The 22,275-nt window shown below is 38.4% G+C and overlaps 1 pseudogene; it reads right to left on the bottom strand.

Moving 5' to 3' along the window:
• LOC149184819 (puromycin-sensitive aminopeptidase-like) overlaps window positions 1–22,275 on the bottom strand; it is a 188,161-nt pseudogene that overhangs the window by 107,215 nt on the left and 58,671 nt on the right.

A 22,275-nucleotide genomic window follows, 5' to 3' on the forward strand; every position in this document is an offset into this window, starting at 1 on the left:
GGGGGAACTAGATTTCTAGGCAAAGACTCTTTAGCTTTTTCACCTTTATAGATAATATGAATCTTGTGGACATTGTAACAAGTAATGGTATCTTTACTTGGAACAATAAAAGAGGAGGAGAGTCTTAGGTGGCCTCAAAATTAGATAGATTCATAATCTCAGAGGATCTTATGCTCAATGACAAGGAAATGGTAGCAAGAGTTCTCCCCTTTGGAGGCTTAGATCACTGGCCGATACAATTGGAGGTTTAGGGCATTGGTACCCCCATAAATAGACCTTTTTGATTTGAAAACATCTGGCTTTCCCACCCATATTTCATCAACAACATAGCCAAATTGTGGTTAGAAGATTTAAACATTCAGGGTACCAGAATGTTCCTTCTTCAGAAAAGACTAAAACACATCAAGCTTCAGCTTAAAGATTGGCACAAGAATGAATATGGCAATATCTTTGTAGAGAAAAAAACTATTGAAGGTAAAATGTAGGAACTCAACCAAGCCCTTATCAGAGAAGGCTATGATAAAATCAGGAGTGATCAAGCTACCAAATATCATCAAAACTGGGAGAATTTATGCAAACAAGAGGAAATATTTTGGAGACAAAAATCTAGAGTTCAGTGGCTAAAAGAAGGTGAACGTAATACTAGGTTTTTCCACATATCCACCATGGCAAATAGAGATCATAATAGAATTTCTTTGATTAAGGACGAGGGAGGAAATATTCTCAATTCTCATGAAGAAATAGAAGCAATTCTAGTTCAATAATTTCGAAACATTGCACAGGAAACCTGTTATGATAGAGAACACTCCATCCAGGACTTCACTAAGCATATTCCCATGCTGGTGTCTAGAGAGGATAATGTCAACCTCTACACGCCAATAACTGAAGAGGAGGATAGTGGGGTGTTGAAAGAAATGCAGAATGGTAAGGCACCAGGCCCAGATGGTTTCAATGTTGACTTCTTCAAATCTTGTTGGAATATTGTCAAATAGGATATTCTGCATGTAGTGGAAGAATCCTGAATTAACAAAACGATTTTGAATGCTCTAAATACCTCTTTCATAGCCCTGATCCGTAAACAGGAGTTGGCTCAAACCCCTGATAGGTTCAGTCCTATAGCTTTGTGCAATGTCGTTTACAAGATAATATCAAAAGTTGTAGCCAATAGACTTAAACCTATCCTTCCTTCCCTAGTTCGGGGGAACAATCAGGATATGTGGAAGGAAGTCAAATTCTTAATAACATCATTCAAGCACATGAAGTGGTGCACTCTTTTACTAGCAAAATAAAGGCTGGAATGATCATGCAATTGGACATAGCCAAAGCTTATGATAAGCTGAATTGGATATATATCAAGAAAGTTCTTATTACTTTCAGGTTTGATCACAATTGGGTGAGATGGATCCTGGCTCTAGTTACTTCTTCTAGTTTTTCAATTATGGTTAATGGTTCTCCTTCGGAGACTTTCACTCCTTCTAGAGGCCTTAGGCAGGGGGACCCACTCTCCCCCATTCTCTTCATTCTCATGATGGAAGGTCTGGGTAGGTCTATCAAGCATGCAAAAGAAGTTGGTAAAATCAAAGGTATACAACTCTCTGACAATGGACAGGCCTTGACTCACCAAAAATTTGTTGATGATACCATGCTGCAAGGAATCCCCACAGTCAAATAAGCTCTTGTGTATAAAAAAATCCTCAGTGACTCTGCCATGGCTTCAATTATGGAAGTAAATCTCTCCAAATCTAAGATTTTTTTCTTCAATACTAACATTTCTATTCAGAGGAACATATATAGAATTCTGGGCTTTCAAAGAGATTCTCTCCCCTCAAAATACCTAGGAGTTCCTCTAACTGCTAAACCATTACACAAGAGCATCTAGGAGTCATTGATTAATAAATTACAAGATAAAACTAGGAAATGGACAATGAGATCATTAAACTTGGCTGGTAGGTTGGTCCTCACAAAGGTTGTTCTTCAATCAATCCTAGTCTTTATGATTTCAGCTCTCCCAGCTCCTAAAGGAGTCCTGCATCAAATCAGAAACATACAAAGAGACTTTCTTTGGGGCAAGGGGGGAGAAAAGAAGAAATGGGCCTTAGTAGCCTGGGAAAAAATCTGCAAACCCAAAAACCATGGGGGTCTTGGATTGGATGATCCTGAGATTCTAAGCAAGGTTTTAGGGGCAAAATTATGGTGGCGATGGATAAAAGAACCAGAGGCACAATGGGCTATCATTTGGAAAGAAAAATATGCTAGCCCATGGCAAGATAATGACTGCATAAGGATGGAGGGTAATATAAAAGGATCACACATTTGGAATAAAGCCTGGGAAAACAAAGACTTAATTCAAGATAACATCTTCTGGGAAATTAGAGAGGGAGACTTAGCTTTATTCTGGGAGGACATATGGCAACAAGAACCTATTCTATTAAAGGAGGACTTGGAGGACCTCAAAGCAGAGACAAATACTAAAGGGCTTATCAAGGTGAAAGAATTTTGGGATCAAAACAATAGTATAGGGAAATAGAGAAACTGGAGGAAATTTGATCTCAGCAATAACAGTCCCCCGAAAGCTAAGGCTAAGAGACTAATGAAAGTGTTAGAACAAAGGAAAATTCTAGTTTCAAGCGGGAATGACCAGCTGAGATGGGGAAAAAATAATGAGGGGACCTTTAATCTCAAGGAAGCTAAACTCATACTCCTTGAACTAGATTCCCATGCTCCAAATAGGATTTGGCAAAACCTATGGAGGCATCAAGGTTGGATGAAAATTAAACTCTTTATGTGGTTAGTTGTGCACAATTTTTTTTTGACCTGGGATGATATTCTGAAGAGGGGTGTCCTAGGGCCTTCTAGATGCCAGCTCTGTGAAGCTTAAGAGGAAACAATGGAGCACCTTCTCAACAACTGCATTTTCACTTCCAGATTATGGGATTCTTTTGCCTCTATCTTCCAACAATCTGACAGAGACATTGGGAGTCTTTTCAATACTCTTATCAACTGGAGAAGTAACTTTTCGAATAATTAAGTTTTGAGTTTAGCTTGGGCCCTTACATCAAGCTTCATTATTTGGAATGTCTCGAAAGAAAGGAACAATAGAATCTTCAAGAATGTTAAGAAATCTTCCCATTATCTTTATGATCTAATCATAAACCAAATTAAGGAGATGGTTGGCACTATAGTTCGAAATCTCCCTTCGAATCCCCCTTCTGCAATAGATTTGAGGATTCTCTGTCAGCTAGAGTTCCAGGGTCTTGTTCCTCAGGGCTTAGTAAGGAAAGTTTCAATCTTGGATCCTAAGCTAGATTTCTAGCATCCTCCCCCTAAGGGTTTTCTGAAATTCAACATTGATGGTGCTTCTAAAGGAAATATAGGCACAACCGACCATGGAGGGGTGTTAAGGGATGAAAATGGAAGTATTATGTTTATCTTCCATTGTCATTTAGGAAGAGCCACCAAAAACATGGTAGAGTCAATGGCTATGGAGCAATGTCTAGAGTTCCTGGTTCAGGAAAACTGCCAAAATGTGATCATTGAAGCTGATTCTGAGTTAATCATTAACTCGGTCAAGAGAATCAGCTGGGGCATAAAATAAAAATAAAAACTCAGGAAATTGGAGGTTGATCTAGGTCTTTCAACGGATACACAGTCACCTCTAGAGCCTGAGAACAGTCAGTTTTGCGCATGTGCGAAGAAAGGTCAATAAACTGGAAGATTTGCTTGCCAATCATGATGTGATATGCATAGATAATAGGGTAGCGACAAACTGGCAAGAACTCCCTCAGAACAGATTAAAAGTAGAGTGTCAAGACCAAGCCGATGAAGATAAGAGAATGTTTTTGAAAAGAGCCATGGAGGTGGGTATTGAGGCAGGTACTGATGACTAGTAGTTTTTTGTTTAAAGGTTTGAGCATAGTTGGGTCTTTTGAGGGTTGTTTGCAGTGGTCAACATGTGATTCCCAAGCCTATATGTTCACTGTAGTTTCCAGTTTCAATAGTGAGGATGTTTTGGTTTTGTGGATAACAGGCAGGTTGGCGATGGCTTCATTTCACATCGGATTAGGAGGGGTAGATGCGGCGATTGATCGACAGCTGGGAGGTCATGATAGCAGGGGTTTTTCCGTTTGGTTCACTTTACTGCGGCCTGAGCGGTTTTCCAGTAATCACAGCCCTAACAAGTAGGAAGCAGTTTTCCCTTTTCAGGAGCAATTCCACTCAGGGTTCTCCACGTGGAGGTGGGGTCGGGAGGAATACCACCCTCATCGCATGCTATTGTTCGCGAATGTGGGTGGGTGCAATATCATTCTCAACCGTTGGATCTCGCAATGCATATCAATGGATGAGATGGATCATGCATGTTGGTGGGTCCTTATGGTAAATGTTGTGCTGCTTATCAAAGCGATATTAGCCACAGCTGTTGGATCAAGCAGTGAGGTTCAACGGTTGTGATTAAATAAGGATGTCAAGAATTGGCGAGAAATGTTTTGTCCTTGGTGAGAAGAGGCTTTTCACTTTGGCCAATTATTCGCAGGTTAAGGAGTTAGGCGGATGTGAAACCTTTTAATATTGACATTGTTGTTTCTTTTCGGATCTGCATCCAGACTCTGGTATTTTTCTTTAGGGAGCTGTAAGGTATGGTTGTAGGGGGCAGGGCTTTTGCCCTTGGCCCGGTTTCAGGTTTCTATGGGTTCTTTCCTTGGTCAATGACCCCGCGAAAATTGATGTAATTTATGTACTTTATTTGATGATTAATGAATTGAAGATCTGACTCTTGCATTAGCAAAAAAAAGATATCTTGAAGCTCCTTGACTCTTTAAGTAGATCATTTTTGTCATATTCTATTATGTTTGTGGTTGTTCTCTATATGTTGTTTTCAGGTACCAGTGATTAGAAGAACAAGAGTTGGAGCAACACAACAGGGACTTCATCGAACGAATATTTGAAGGTAGACCTTCATGATATCAACTTTCTAAGGAATTTTTCTTTGGTATTGTCTTTGTTGTGACTAGACCCACTTTCGGGCTAAAGGGGTTGCCTCTGTCCACAGAGGGAACATTCCTGCATCACACTCTATCGCACAAGATTAACTTCCACATAAAAGTGGGAGAAATGTTATATATTGAACTCAATAGAAATGAAATGAACATCAGCAAGGCTGAGAAGTTGCTAGAGAGAGCGACAACAAGGTTGAAATAGGAGAGAGATAACTCGAGAGATCTACACATGTAGAATGAAAGTTTCAAGGAGCTAATTGTGAATTTGGGGGTAAATACAAAAGACAAAGTTGCATTTGAAGCCCTCCTCCAAAGTACACAAAGAAAGATACAGGAGATAAGGTACAAACTAAAGATGTCAGGAAGTGAACATGTGCAATCTAAGGAACTTATACAGGTGGAAGAAGAGAAAGAAATCATGGCCAAAGGGATGATAGAAAGGAACAATGAGATAGTCAACCTCAAGCAGCAGGAAGCAAAACTTCTACAGATGATAGACAAGCACATGTGTGTGATATGATATTCACCCTATGAGTGAAATCAGTTGAAGATTTATTAAACAAAGGTATTACAGACTCATGTGTTGGTGTGTGTTCTATGTTATTTACGCAACGAATTGATCAGATTGTCAATACACAGACATTTAAATAGAAAGACAGTAGAGAAATGCAGTAAGCAACACAAAGACACAAGAATTTAATAAGGAGTTCACCCTATTCTCCAGGGCTACATCTCTAGTCCAGCTTTCAGTGGTTTCCTTGTTTTATTGTGTCTTTAAGCAGAGAATTACAATGCAGGGACTCAATGTGAGTTCTCCTGAAGCAGATTTGCTTGGCAGGGTGGTTCTTGGATTCCCCAAGCCACTTGAGCACACAAACTTCTTCTTCCTACCAGCTTTGTCACCTTCTGGTCTACAGTGGAAAGATCCTAATGTGGTGCTCAGTCCAAACAGATCCTCTTTGGGATGGCTGAGATCTCTCAAGCCTCTGGTGCTCGACGTTGCCTCTGGTCAGCTCGGCCCTCTATCCTATTCTGCTTTTGCTTCACTATCTTATTTCTCCATGTTTTGTGCTCCTCTTGAGATTCTGGTCTCCTTCTCTATCTCTCAAGGGTTCTTTATCCCTCTCGATAACTGATTAACTCTGTATCCTATCTCTGTTCATGGCTTTGAAACAATTCATTCCAAGACTATTATGTTCCCTTTTCCACCTCTATCGATTCACCTTTTGCAGCTGTGCTTGGAGTTCCATGTTCGGTGTCATCATCAGCGCTCAGGGAGTGGCCACATGTCCTCCTCTAAATGGCGCCAGCCTGCTTCGTCGGTTCGTTTCTTCAGTTACATCATGGATGAAGTCTTTCTCCATCATGGTGGTCAAATGGATTCCAAATCCTTCTAAATTGTGGCTCATTCCTTCGTCAGTTCCACTTCCTCCATCGGGCGTGATCTTAGACGTCTGATCTGGGTCCCCTAGATCCAACATCATACACATGTTTTGTGCAGTTGACTTGCTCGATCATTAGCACGTGATCAACAACGATTTTCTCTCGCCTTCGCTTTCCATGCGTCAATCGATGAATGGAATCATTCCGCTCTCGTCAAAAACCACTTATTGTTTGAGGGCGCCCTAATCAATACCGCCATTTTTTTCTAGAGCATGGGTCCTGCTTCATCCTTTTAACACTTTTTCCTTTTCACCCGCAGTTCTTCGGCTCCCCATGTGTCTGGGTGCTCGAGCTTCCTCCATTTCGGCCCTGTCCGCCCAGAAATGCGCGATTACGCTAATTGTGCATCAAAATCCACCTCTGTTTCCCGATTTGGGGCTCTTAGGGGCTAATTCGGCCTCCTGTGTAGTCTCCATGGGCCTCGGTCAGTGCGCTTTGGCTGAGGTCCTCTTCATTCCACGCTGGTTGCCATCGACACTGGTTCAGGGTGTTTTTGATCGCTGCTTTGGAATTCTTTAGAGATTTGTCTCGGCCTGATACAGTCATGGTTCTTTGACAGTCTTTTATGAATCCAATTCGGATCACGGTCTTCCCACTAAAAAAGCTTTTGGACCACCAAAAGTTGGTTTTCAAGCATCGGCTAAGTGAGGGTATTGTTTTCTCATTTGTCCAATCTCAATCTACTTTGCACTGCTTGGCTTTGAACCTTTGAGCCCAATCCTGAGGTACTCAACATCTCCCCTGTGCGTCATCCTCACCTTCCTGTCCAACATGTGTCTTCCTTCACCTTGCATATTGTCCTTGCTCATATACAGCCAGACTTGGTCTCCAACTTGAAAACTATGCTCCATCTGGTGCTTGTCATGCCTAGCCTCGTATTTGGACTGGCTCTTTTCTAGCTACTCCTGTACTACCTGGTGGATCTCCTGGATCTGTTCAATGAACCTAGTTGCCTTGTCCACATCACTGTGTCCTTCAACCATGGTATCTTTACCAAAGAAAAAGTCCAAAGGAGACCTTGGCATGAAACCAAAACAGGTGTCAAAAGGAGATCTCTATGTAGAAGAGTGTTTGGCTCTATTGTAAGCATGTTGCACATAACACAAGTGTTCATCCCAAATCTTAGGATGTTTGCTGCAATAACCTCTCAGTAATTGGATCGTTGTCCTGTTTACTACTTCTGTCTAGCCATCTGTTTGTGGACGACAAGCTGTTCTTTTCTTCAATTTGGTGTCCATCAGTTCCCATAGACTCAACCAAAACTTCCCCACAAATTGGGTGTCTCGATCAGATACAATGGAAGTGGGTAATCCAAAATGGACCCATACATGTTTAAAGAACAATTTTGCAGTCTGTTCAGCTGTAATTTGTTTACTACAAGGTATCAAAATACTCATTTTTCTGAACCTATCCACAAAAACATATATATAATCATGACCTTTCCTAGATTTAGGCAGTCCTCCAACAAAATCCATGGAAACACTTTTCCAAGGGTGAGAAGGAACTAGCAATGGAGTGTACAAGCCTAGTTTTTTGTTGTTGGGCTTGATTTTAGCACACATGGCACACCCTCTTACATATCTAGAAACTGTCTCATTCATTTTCGGCCAATAGCAGAATCTTTGCAGCTGTGCAACTGTTTTACTTACCCCAAAGTGACCTGATATCAGAGAAGTGTGTGCTTCCTTAATTATCTTTACTCTCTCAGTTTGTGGAATGTAGAGTTTCCCACAATGATATAAGAGTCGGTCCTTCACATGATAGTCCAATTCTTCTACTCTTTTGCCTTGAATCAAAGTTGCATATACAGCTTTAAAGTCCATATCCTGAGCATATTGTTCTATATAGCTTTCATGTAGCACAAAATTATGCTTAAGTATGGTAGATGCATTTATAATGGGTCTAAATAACATGTCTGCAACCTTGTTATGTATGCCCTTTTTATATCTAATGACTAAATGAAACTGTGGTAGAAACCCCATTCATTTGTAATGTCTTGATTGCTGCAACTTAGTTTGGGAGTGTAGATATTGTAGTGGTTGATGATTAGTATGTATTACTGTCTCCTTTCCCATTAAATAACATTTCCACTTTTTCACACTCTGAACTAATGCATACAATTCTTTATCATATGTATGATAGTTAACTACTGCAGGATTAAAAGTCTCAGAATGATAACATATGGGTTTATCATGCTGTGTCAACACTGCTCCCATGGCATAGTCACTAGCATCAGTTTGGATCTCAAATGGTCTTTGTAGATCTGGCAGTGCTAGTACAGGTGTTGTACTAATCTCTTCTTTCAAGGTGTCAAAGGCTTTTTGATGTTTGCTTCCCCCCTGAATCACCTTATTCAATCCTATTAAAGTATGTAAGGGAGTTGCAATTGAGGAGAAGTTAGAAATGAACTTCCTCCAATATTGTGTTGCTCCTAAGAAGCTTCTCACTTCTGTAGCAGACCTGGGCTTAGGCCAGTTCATAATGATTGCCACTTTAGAGGGATCTATTTTCAATTCATCTCCCCTTACTATATCACCCAAGTAGTTTAGAGATGTTTTGCCAAATTCACATTTTGAGAGTTTAACATAAATTTTTTCTCTTTTCAAAACATCTTATGTCTGCTTAACATGCTTTAAATGTTCTTCCCACGTTTTACTAAAAATCAAAAAGTCATCCAGATACACAATAAAAAAGTCATCAAGAAAAGGTCTGAGTATATCATTCATTAATCTCATGAAAGTAGCAGGATCATTGGTCAAGCCAAAAGGCATAACCAACCATTCATACAATCCCTGCTTTGTTTTGAAAGTAGTCTTCCATGCATCTTGCTCTGTAACTCTTACCTGATGGTATCCACTATGCAAATCCAGCTTGGTGAAATAAACAACTTCCTTTAATTGATCCAAAAGATCATCTATACGAGGAAGGGGATAATGATTTTTTATTGTTATCTTATTTAGTGCTCGGTAATCAATGCACATTCTCCACAAGCCATCTTTCTTTCTCACCAAAATGATTACTGACCCACATGGTGATGTGCTAGGCGTGATGAACCCTTTCTTGAGTAACTCCTGCACCTACTTCTTGATTTCAGCATTCTCTAAAGAAAAGAACTTGTACATCCCAATGTTAGGCAAAGGAACATCTTGCTGCAAAATAATATCATGTACTATTCCCTTTTTGGGTGGCAGACCTTTAGGTGCTTGAAACAAGACATCATATTCTGAAACAACCTTTTGTATACCAGCTTTTTGTTCAGCATTATAGCCCTCAAATACATTGGTTTTATCAGGTTTCTTTTCCTTTACGACCATTAGTAAGAATTGTTTGCATGAATTTATCATTCTTTTCATCTACCCTGAGTTTATGAGAGTATAATTATTCTTGAGCTTAGGAGCTCTCACAAAGTATTTGATTCCATATTTAACAAGTAGATACTTGTTCTCAACTCTATAGAAAATAGCCTTTCTATCATACAAGTAAGGGCTTCCTAAAACAATTCCATATATATCCAAAGGAATTATGTCTAACTCAACCTCATCTACAAATGCTGACCCAAAAGAAAACTTGAGTTTGCACTATCTAGTCACTTGTAGTTGTGCTTTATCATTCAACCATCCTAATGGGTATGGTTTCTTGTGAGGTGTAGTTGCTAATCCCAATTCCTTTAAAATTTCTTTAGAAATCAAATTTACTTGTGAGCCACTATCAAACAAAGTATCAATCTTTTGATTTTTGGAAATAACTTGAATATGGAAAATCTCATGTCTTTTTCTCTCATTTTCTTCATGAATAACAGATTGAGCATAATAACTAGTAGATGCTTCATAATTCTTACCTTTTATACCTATGGCTGCAATAGTTATTTCATCTCCTGAGCTTGATCCCAAATCTTTCTGAATAGTTGCAACAATATTCTTCTTCTTGCCCTCAGACTTCTTAGGTCTCAGCTCTAGATGAAAAATCCAACAATGCTCATCATCATGCCCATCCTTTTTACAGTGAGTGCATTAAGCTTTGCTTTTCTATGCGGTGTTAGCCTTCCTTGCTTTCCACTTCTGCTTTCTTTTCTCCTTTCTCTTGCTTACAGTGGGTTGGGATGATCCCCCAAATTTTGGATTTCCATTCTTTCCTCTAGCTTCTAGATGAGTAGCTTGCATAGATACCTCATCTATACTAGTGAGATTAAACATGAGGATGGTATGCCTCATGTAGCTGTGTAGACCACCAATGTACGTCAAAAGATTCTCGGGTGAGTCTAATGAGATACCTAACATCAATGCTCTCTTTCTAAATTCTTGAGTATACCCTTGCACACTTTGCCCTTTCAACTGTCAAAGAGTTTTCCAGCTCATCATGGTTGGTTGCATGTAGGCCAATGGATAGAACTGCTTTTTGATTGTAGAAACAAATTCACTCCAGACAGAGATGGTCTTACCATGTTTTTTCATATCAGCTTGGGTTCTGCCTTCCTACCAAACCAAGGTAGTGCCTCCTAGGCATAGGCTTGCCAGCTAAATCTTACTCTTGTCTGAGTCTATGTTCTGTACCCTGCAACACAGATCAATTTGTGTAATCCAATTGTCTAACTTTTCAACATTTAGCTCTCCATCATATATAAGCAAATCAAATTTAACATCTAGCTTAATCAAAGATGCTTTCTTATGCACAGGGCTATTAGGAGGTGTGAGAAAGCTTCCCTCTTTCCCCTTTCCTTTGGAGTGGTCATGGAAGTGAGACTCATCTTCTTCTTTATCTTGTTTAGAACCTGAGGAGTCTTCAACCTTATTCTTTCTAAAGTCTCTATACATTTCTTCTACCATAGACTTTATAGCTAGGAAAATTTCTATGAATTGAGGGTCCGACCCCACAGAACCTTCCTTTGACATTGTCTTTCGAGGATAGACTCTCCCAATTTCAGGATTAGTTTCCACCAACTCTCCTTCTCCTAATTTGAGCTTCGATCTTGTGAGCATTCACAACTAAATCAACACAATCTTGTCTAACCTTACAACCTAAAGCTCTGATATTCACCCTATGAGTGACATCATTTGAAGATTTATTAAACAAAGGTATTATAGACTAATGTGCTGGTGTGTGTTCTGTGTTATTTAAGCAACGGATCGATCAGATTGCCAATACATAGACATTTAAATAGAAATACAACAGAGAAATGTAGTAAGCAACATAAAGACACAAGAAGTTAATAGGGAGTTCACCCTATTCTCTAGGACTACATCTCCAGTCCAACTTTTAGTGGTGGCCTTTTTTTATTGTGTCTTTAAGAAGATAATTACAATGTAGGGACTCAATGTGAGTTCTCCTAAAGTAGATTTGCTTGGCAAGGTGGTTCTTGGACTCCCCAAGCCACTTGAGTACACAAACTTCTTCATCCTACCAGCTATGTGACCTTCTAGTCTACAGTGGAAAGAGCCCAATGTGGTGCTCAGTCTAGACAAATCCTCTCTAGGATGGATCAGATCTCTCAAGCCTCTAGTGCTCGACGCTTCCTCTATTTAGCTCGACCCTCTGTCCTCTTCTTATTTTGATTCACTGTCTTCTTTCTTTGTGTTCCATCCTCCTCTTGAGATTCTGGTCTCTTTCTATGTCTCTCGGGAGTTCTCTGTCCCTCTTGCTAACTGACTAACTCTGTATCCTGTCTTTGTTCATGGCTTTGAAACCATTCGTTCCAAGACTTTTCGGTTCCCTTTTTCGCCTCTGTCAATTCACCTTCTGCAGCTGCGCTTGGAGTTCCCTGTTTGGCGTCATCATCAACGCTCAGGGAGTGGCCACATGTCCTCCTCTAAATGGTGCCAGCCTGCTTCATTGGTTCATTTCTTTAGTTATGTCATGGGTGAAGTCTTTCTCCACCGTGGCAGTCAAACTGATTCCAAATCCTTCTAAATCACGGCTCATTCCTTTGTCAGTTCCTCTTTCTCCATCGGGTGCGATCTTAGTCGTCTGATCTGGGTCCCCCAGATCCAACGTCATACGCATGTTTTGCGTGGTTGACTTGATCGACTATTAGCGCGTGATCAACGACAGTTCTCTCTCACGTCCACTTGCCATGCGTCAATCGATGAATGGAATCACTCCACTCTCATCCAAAACCACTTATCCTTTGAGGGTGCCCCGATCAATACCGTCGATTTTTTTCCAAAGCATGAGTCCCGCTTTGTCCTTTTAGCACTTTTTCCTTTTCACCCGTGGTTCTCTGGCTCCCCAATCGTCTTGGTGCTCGGGCTTTCCCCTAGGTGCTAATTTTGCATCAAAATCCACCTTTGTTTCCCGATTCGAGGTTCCCAGGGGCTAATTCGACCTGCCATGTAGTCTCCATGGGCCTCAGTCAGTGCACTTTGACCGAGGTCCTCATCGTTCCACGCTGGTTGCCATTTCCACTGGTTCAGGGTGTTTTTGATCGCTATTTTGAAATTCTTTAGAGATTTGTCCCGACCTGATATAGTCATGGTTCTTTGACAATCTTTTATGGATCCAATTCGGATCAGTGTGCAGCACTTGTGCTTGAAAATCCCCAAAATCCAACAAAGCATCTTATTAAGACACTCACCAAACTCTAGCTTTTAGAATGGGAACTTAAGAAAGTGCAGAAGGATTTGGACACTACCCAGAGGAACCTAGCACAAAAAGAAAAATATATTGAGATGTTCATGACCAATGTAGACTTAGTTAGTACCAACTTACAAGCAACAAACTAGGAGAATAATGAGCTAAAAGGCAAGCTAAAAGGAATTATGTGTCTTCTACAAGAAAAACAACTTTTTTGGGATGAAATCATAGCAGAAATGAAAAGGAAATATGAGTACATAACTCTCATGGATGGACATAAAATTGTGATCAAGGACTATGAGTTTTCCATCCTTTGCTTCCAAAGAATATGGAGAAAAGAACTTCCAAATCTCCAAGAAGTTCATCCAAATTATGAATGAAAGGCCAATCAGTGAGTTGAGGCCAATTGATGTAGTATATAGAGTATATGCTATCATGGAGATCTCTAAAGTTGTTTAGAAGGAGGAGGCCAGAGACAATTTGAGAAATGCCTGAGGGTGGTATAGAAAGATTTGGATGTTTCCATATTGAGTTTGATGAAAGATTTAGGGAAAGATTGCGTAGCTACTCAGATCTTGTGGGAATGTTAATCCCATGGACACAATACAACTAGATGTTAGTGGAGGTGTAGAGTAAGGAAGATTCCTCCCATCAAAAGACTTCCACCCTTAAAGGTAAAACAATGGTTAACTATCTCAGAAAGGAGTTCCAGTTGTTAGGATTGATAAAGACCTTGTTCCACCCTAGGTTGGACTATACAGGTGTCACAAATCTCAAGATCACATATCAGCGATACTTCCATGCTCTTGTACCAGCTTCAACATTATGGAAAAGGTGTGAGTAGTTTGTAAATCCTCTTGTGCTTCAGATCATCAACCGAGCGATGTTGCCTCCAGAACCTGCTTATCATGACTAAGGATACTATTGATTGTGTTGATCATGACACTTTTATTTTATGCTTATGTAAATATTTTATTTCTGAATAAACTATTTCAGTTAGTTGGAATTTGGTTTGTACAATTGTGTCATTGAGCACGTTGATATTTTGTTATGATGATTCACTGCCAAATCAAGAAAGAATATTTTGTAATGGGAACTCCCTCTGAAGCCCTATATAAAAAGTTTATGATATTGAACCAAGGGTTTTGAATTTTAGTTTTCCAAGAGAGAAGCTCTGCAAGTTGTCCAAGAAATGTATATCTATGGAAGATTAAGAAAAATAATTGGCGATTCTATCTCATATAAATGTTCAGTATGTATTTCCTCTTGTGTTTGTGCCATTTGTTTTTACTCTTTTTCTCAGATTACATGTAATAACATCTGTTGGATATGTTTTTCATGGAATTATGGATTTATCTATGTAAAATATTAATTAAAGATGCCTATAACAGATATCAATTGTTATCCTTATAATTTTCTCCATGTATCTCAGCATTTCATTAAAATATCCTTCTCATACATTTGATGTTGGACTTCAATGAACATGATTCTTAGTTTTAAGCCTTGTTCATTGGTTTTCTCTCCTCTTTATTTCTTCCATATTGTGTGCTACAAATGACCTATGAAATTTCACGTGCATATGATGTTGCCCACTAGAGCCAGATATTAATGCTTCTATGAGTCATGGTTGGCATTCAATATTTTGGTTCTCCTCCTAAGGAAGGTTCTGAATCAATTCCATCTCAAAGGTAATAAAATATTGAGTGTAATAGATTATATCAGTAGAACATTGAAGAAATCATGGAGATGTCCTAAGCATTGGTCTCCTTTCAACCCAAAGGTTGTCTCTAGGAGGTACAACACAAGTAAAACAATGCTATCACCTACTCGTTGTGAGAAAAGTCATGTTAATCCTGAACCAAGGGCACTTCTTCACTTGGTATAGGAGTTTAACTTCAAATCCATAACATTGGTCAAGGAAAGTGAGTATTGTAGGCCCTAAACATTTCTATTCATCATACATGCAATCAAAGGAAAGAGACATGTATTTACAAGTTTTTGAATGCTCATGAACTCCATCCCAAACATCTTCAATTGATTCACTTTTTCAAATCAGGGAAAGATTTTATTCAAAGATGTTTTTATTGGTGTGGACTTGGAATTGGATGCTCCAGGAGAATTTGAAGAATTCCAAAAAATAGGAGATACACCTACTAAGGGACAAGTGGTATGATTTTGATTTTATCTCTTCTCCAGTCAATATAAGCATGTAGACTATCTCCATAATTCTAAATTACAATTGAATCCATGGAAGTATTGGTTAGAGAAAACAATTTTTCTCCTCCAAATCCTCATTCTTTCTCTCTGATCAAAGAAATAATGACATTTCCTATAGGAAGTGTTAGTGTCAGTCAGTTTTTCCTTCCACTAGTGATGAATGTTCTCTTTCAAAATTTCCATTAGGGTTTAAGGTCAAGTTTTTGTCATTTCACTATGTCTTCCATGCAAAAACTTTGGTCACTAGTTAGTGTGTCTAGGATTATTTCCACTCCTTCAAGATTTCCATGTCTGGTCACTACCATCACTCAGTTGGATGTGCTATCATTGAATATATCATAATCATCACCTCATTCATGTCACAATGGTCTTCATTTCGCTAAGTACCTCCATTATGTCATTAGGGTTTCACAATCACCAAACTCTCATTCCATGCATAAAAATCTGGCAAAGGAGTGGTAATAACAAAGTTTCTTTCATAAATTTGATATCAAGTGTAACATTATGTTTTCATATGTAATAGCTACTTCAAGGTTCTAATTTTCAAAGGTTGTAGTTTAGATTTCCAAAAAGGTTCAATGTCTCGAAAAAAGGCCATAAAGTTAGCAAGTTTCAAATATAAGATATCATAAAGTGTCAAGGGTCCAAATTTAAGCTTAAAAGAGTAAGAGGAGTTACTCTTTAACTCATTTGAACTTTCGAATTTCCAAGCATATCTCATTTATTATTGTATAGGAGGAAAACTTGGTGAAAATTGAGGGTTTTGCTATATTCTAAGTGAATTACAACCCTTATGTGCAAAATGTGACCCTTCTATGAAAAGATGAGACACTTTTGACATAATTGTGACCCTTCTGAAGTGAATTGTGACCCTTTTGTGGAGCAGCACAACCTTTCTGTGCATATTTTGACCTTTTCTAGTGGAGCGTGACCCTTCTGTCCAGAAGTGTGGCCCTTTTAAGGAAGTGCGACCTTTCTGAGCCAGATCAACCCACAGGGATTTCTTCCTGTTCTTAAGGATATTCTCGACTTATTCAAATCTCCAAAGATCATTCAAGCACTCCTAAAGCTTCTGCAATTAGTAAGTGGTCATATACACTATCCTTTCAAATATTTTTCTCAATGTGAATTGATTGTTGCCCAGGGTTCTCTCTAGCAAATTCTTGGTGAATAAACCTAGCTTCTACTGATTTACCACTGTCATCTATCATCCATAAAACCCTAAATTTAAAATATCCTATCATTGCACCACTTATTTTCCATTGATTTCATCAAACCCTAGCCTCCCACAATATTTTCACCTTGAGAAAAACTTCCACTTCAGTTTTATCAACATCATCTGGCTAGTGTTTTACCATTCAAGAAATTTAATGGAGAGTGAATAAGAGAGTGAAAAGAAAGTTCACAAGGGAGGAAATCATTCAAGGTTTGAGCCATCAAACTTGACAAAATTCAATGCTTCTCCATTTGCCTAGAAATGTTTCAGAAATGTTGGTTGTATGAAGTTTTGTGAGCAGGTTGCAGAGTTTGGTTCCCATGTCCCTTTTACAAGCATCTTTGCCCAAATTTGAACATAGATAAAGTTGTCATAGTAGGTATTGAGTTCAGTATCTCGACAGGTATTATTTCTTTAGTCCCAGGTATTCCAAATCATGGTGACACTTGGTTCAAAGGCATGGAATTGTCCCTTGATGATTATAAGATGTTCCTAAAACCTGATGTTAGAGAGACCTCTGAACATGTTTTTACTTTTAGACATCTGCTTAACAAGTATGCCCCTCTAATGAAGCTTATCATGAAGTATTTTACATGTGAAGGAAAATTCTCTAGATTATACAAGTATCATGTTAGGTTAATTATGCATTTCACCTCAACAAGAACATTTAATTTTTGCAACTTTATGTCTAACAGTGTGGTGAAGATGACTAAAAAAATTCACACCAGGGGACAGCCTCATATCACAAATTTTTTTCACGATAGCCTGATCAAGATTGTGGTTATGAATCATCTCTTAGTCAAGCAAATCACTTTGGAAACCTTTTTGGATAAATTAAAGATTTCTCCTATCATTAGTCCCACTGTTTCTCCTAGCAAAAGAACATCATCAGGGCCTAGGTTCACAATGTCTATGAAGCAAGGTTCAATGCAAGCAGGAAAAGGTTTCAGAGGAACTTATACCTAAGGTAGCCAAGACATATCAAATAAGGAATAGGCTTGTGTTTTCTCCACAGATTGTGGAAGGGGCCAAGCCTTCTACATCAGCACAACGGGGATTAAATTTGTAGGATGAGGAGGCTATCCATCATGACATATAGATAGTGGACTTGGAATCCCAAGATGATCATCAAAACCTAAAACTAGTTATCGGAGATAAGGATTCTCATATCATGGAGCTTTTGGACAATGTGGCAAGAGCCAAATTCATGATTTCCTTCCTTGACCGAGAAAATGAGCAGTTGAAGGTAAAGAAACTGCTTCTAGAAAAAGAATTGTTTAAAACTAGTATGCAAGAGTCCAAAGGTAAAGTAGTGCTAGTGCATGATGAGATATATGGACAAGAGAGGTAGGTTGGGAGAAGAGACCTATGACAAAGGGTCTCAAAGGAAAATTGCAGAAGGAAAAAGATCAAAACCTACTGAACGAGGATTTGAGTCTTGAAGATAGAATAGCTATGGAGATCAATGACGATAGGGAATATTGGCTTAGGAAAGTAAATGACCATATGGAAAAGCTTCTTGACAGAGCTAACGGGGAAAATCATATGTTGAGTCACATGGCCCATCACTATTAAACAAGGAATCAAATTGTACAAATCAAAATCAAGAGACTGAAAACAAAATTGAAAGAGGTCTAGGACAAGCAAAGGGAATCAAGAAAAAGGAGAAAAAGAGTGAAAGTGGTGACTAAAAAATCCAAAAAATTTAGCATATCTTCCATAATAGATAAGGAACAAATTTCGAAAGTTTTGGAGAAATTTGAAATTTCGTAGGAAAAGGCACACAAAAGTGTCGCACTGATGCGTGACCCTTTTTCCCTGGACATCCAAATGAGGTTTTCTCTACATGGATGGATGAATTATAATGATTACATGCCAAATATAATATTATTTTTTCATGAAGGATTCCCATTTTGATCAGAAACTCAAAAAACCTCACCTTTTTCATCTCTCTGCCACTAAATCTAGACTGGCATGGCACTTCTGAGTAAGGTTGGGAGAATGAGTTTTTGGAGGCCTTCCCATGGGTCATTTTCCAAAATTCAAGATGATCTGGAAACTAGACATAAAATTATAGTTTACCATTCTTTCATATTTCCATTTTAACTTGCGGAGGAGACGTAAAAATGGATTCAAATAGGAGCAACCCTTCTGCAAAATTTCTTGTTTTTGTGCATCCTGGTGTGACCATTTTGCTGACTGGCATGACCCTTATGGTTCTGGTGCGACCCATCTGGTCTGGTAAACTCTTGAGTACTCAATGATGGAATATTTGAGATTTTATGATCTGTTAATGTAACTTTATTTTTATTAGTTGGGTTTTGCCTCACTTTATGAGGAAAATTGTAATTAATGAGGAGATATGCTCTCCTAAACTTTAGCCTAAATTGTGGAAACTATCTCAACTATCCTATTTTTCAGTGAGGACTCATAAAAGCTAGTTATGATGGGCCTTGAATAGAATTTTCGACTTTATGAGATGTCATATGTTGTATTCTCCTATTTAATATGGAAGGGAATCATTTTCTAGGGGTTGGACATTTGAGGAGAGAAACACTGTAACCTATATTTGACATTTTGGAAATCAAAAGACAGAGATTGCAGCTATTGTAGTGGGATTCCTATGATATGTGTTTTAGCAATGCTTTTTCTTCTATGATCATATGTTTGAATGTATTGTATCTTTCAGTTCCATTTCCATGTTTCATGTGCTAGTTTCCTAAGATAATAAACAGAATTCATTCATGTAATGCTCTATTTTGGAGAATCTTTCACATTATTGTTAAGTTTTCTCCTGATATAAACAAATTCATGAGTTCCATTCTCATTTAGAAAACCTACCTATCTCCCATATACACATCAACAACCCTAAAAGTGCTAAAGTGTGTGACTACTTTGCCCCATTACATCTCTGCAAATCTAATTCTCAAAGCCTAGACCTAACTCCCCCTAACCTAGCTACATGGATTTTCTCCCTTATCCACCAACAAAACCCTAAATCTTTCAAAACCTACATGAGCTTAGCTATCTAGTCTAAACCCTTTATCGTCCAGTCATCTCTTGGTTGTGATTCCATAGAGAGAGCCCTCTATGGTTTGGTAGGGTTAGCTACCAAACCAAAAGCTTGGTCTGTGGTTACCTCTATTGATTTTCTCACCAGCCTAGGACATTGTGGGGGATAACATTTTGGTATCATTTTTGGGGAAATGATTATTATATCATTCCTATGGTTAGTTCTATTAGTGCATTCAAGACTAGTTCTATGGGTGATAGATTCTAGTATCCAAAGCAAGGTTGATTTAAGTAATCTCATCAAGTTCAAGGTGTAAAAAATCTAGCTCCTAAAAGATACACGATGTCAAATCCTGACCCAAATCCACCTACAATGGTTGATGATCCAGAGAAGTTACTTAAAAAACTCAAAACTCCCATTCCTGAAAGTGAACCTAGAAAATTGGTAAAACTTACATCTCTACCCGATCAAGTATTGACCATTGAAGATATTTGTTTTGATATCCAGTTTGAGAAATCTTTGTTTCTATCTAAATCTGAGTCTTCCCTTTCGGAAGTGGTCTTTTATCCTATTAGGTTTGATTCCTACCTTCCTTCTGCTAAATCCCTCTTTTCCAAAATTGATCACGAGTTGTGGTTAAATTTTGATAAACTTCAAAGCTTAGCAAACCAACTTCAAATCACTACCGAGAAAGCTTACATTTAATATCAGCTTGAAAACTTGGCCACTGTTTCATCTTCTACTTCATCTAAACACATCAGCTATATCATTTTTCATTGTTAGTTTACCACTATCTCCACTAGTGTCATCATCTCCATCAACACAACCTATTGTAATACCTACACAACCCATTATAGTACATCTTCTTCCTCCTCCAGTAGTCATGGCACGATTTAATCCTTTAATATTACATGGTCAACTTGTTGCTCTACCTCATGACTATTGCCAAAGACACCCTCTGTTTAATGAAACATCAGAGATTACAACTCAGAAAAATGTTGACAAACTGATTGATTTCATTGACCTTGAAGAGGTTGATGAGGAGGATGCAAATATGAGAATCATAGCTTAGAGTTTTTCCAGAGATGTGAAGAAATGGTTTCACATCTTGGCAGTCAATTCCATCAAAAGTTCCTAGCGTTGATAGGGTTATTCTTGGCCCGGTGGCAAGAGAAGAAAATTTCCATTACAGGTTTTGGCTTAGTACAATGCTATGAAAAGAAACCCAAATGATTCAATGCAGGAGTTTACAACACGGTTCAATCTGGTTTATAATTCCATTCCTAATGACATCAAACCTCCCCCTAGTTTAGCCCTCCTCCACTATCCTGATGCCTTTGATCCAAACATGGTATATCATCTTAGGGAGAGAGATCCTGTAACCTTGGAAGAGATGCAATGCAATGTTGTAAGTGTGGAAGCCAATTTTCTTATCAAAAAGTCCAAAATCAAATCAGAGAAACCTGAGAAGAAAGTTACTATTAAGGAAGAGTCTTCTTCTTCTTCTAATAGACAAGTAGAGCCTTTGATAAGGAATCTGAACTAGATAGGCCAACATAAATCATAGTTCCGAAATAAGTAGAAAGAATAGAAAAATCAGGATCCTCAAGGACAGATCAAAACACCATTTCAGAAAAACTACACACAAGGCTCAGAAAATGATGAAGAAGAAATTGCCAAGGCTAATCATTTCTTTGAAGAAGATGAATCACTTACCTTTTTTACTAAGGAAGATCAATTTTCTTAGGAATTAATAACACCAAGTGATTAGTAGCTTGTCCTTGCCAATGATGATTCATGGGAAATGCAGATCAGAGAGTATCAAAGGGGATATCAGAATGCCCTCAATCATTTGTAGAAACAATACAACTTGAGGAGCGGAAATGTCCCTGTTACATTACATCAAGAAAGGTAGAATATTCAGAAAGATGCACCAAATAAAGAAGAATCTCCTGCAAATCAAAATAGAGAAAAAGAAATTTTCATTCTGAGTCAAGATAAAAATAATTAAGCTTCTACCAGCAATGCAAGGAAGGACAACGAGGGTCAAACTGAAAGTCAGAAAAAGGAATCTCAAGCAAAAGGATAGCCTGAAAGGAAGGACATTATAGCAAAAGAGGTAGACGAACAATCCAATATTTTTAGCTTAGAGAACGAAATTTCTAAATTGAAGGTTTCAATTCCTCTAACTGAACTAGTTCATAATGAGAAGTAAAAATTCCAGATTGCTAAGATGTTGAAAGTAGATCAAATGTCAGATATTGTCAATGTTGTAGATGATGAGCCTGCAATTTTATTTTTTCTAGCTGTAGAGGGAATTCCTTAGTATAATGAAGTTCCTCCTTTATATTGTAGTTTGAAACTCCATTAGTTTATACTACATAATGCCCTATTATATTCTGGTGCCTCACATAACCTGAGGCCAAAAGCTATTATGGACAAACTAGGATTAGATATTACTTGACGTTACCATGATTTGTATTCCTTTATTTGGAGAGATTCAAATGCCTTGGCCTTATCAAAGATCTACTAGTGTCCCTCGACCAAATCCCAACCAAAAATGTATTGATGGATGTAGTGGTCACTAATATACCTCCACAGTTTGGCATGTTTCTCTCATGTTCTTGGGGGGAAAAACTAAAAGGAACCTTGCAAATTGATTTTTCATATGCTACTATACAGGTATTTGGGTAACTCAGAAAACTATACAGGGAGAAGAAGATGAAATTCATGATTAGTAGCAAAGAAAGACCAAATAATCACCCTATCCATGATGTACATAACGATCTAGAGTCTTTCATTTTGTATAGTGATTTGAATTCAGT

The sequence above is a fragment of the Pinus tabuliformis genome, chromosome 3_2 (assembly GCF_031772625.1).
Source record: "Pinus tabuliformis cultivar Carrire ecotype Pingquan chromosome 3_2, CPIR1, whole genome shotgun sequence".
Classification (NCBI taxonomy): Eukaryota; Viridiplantae; Streptophyta; class Pinopsida; order Pinales; family Pinaceae; genus Pinus; species Pinus tabuliformis.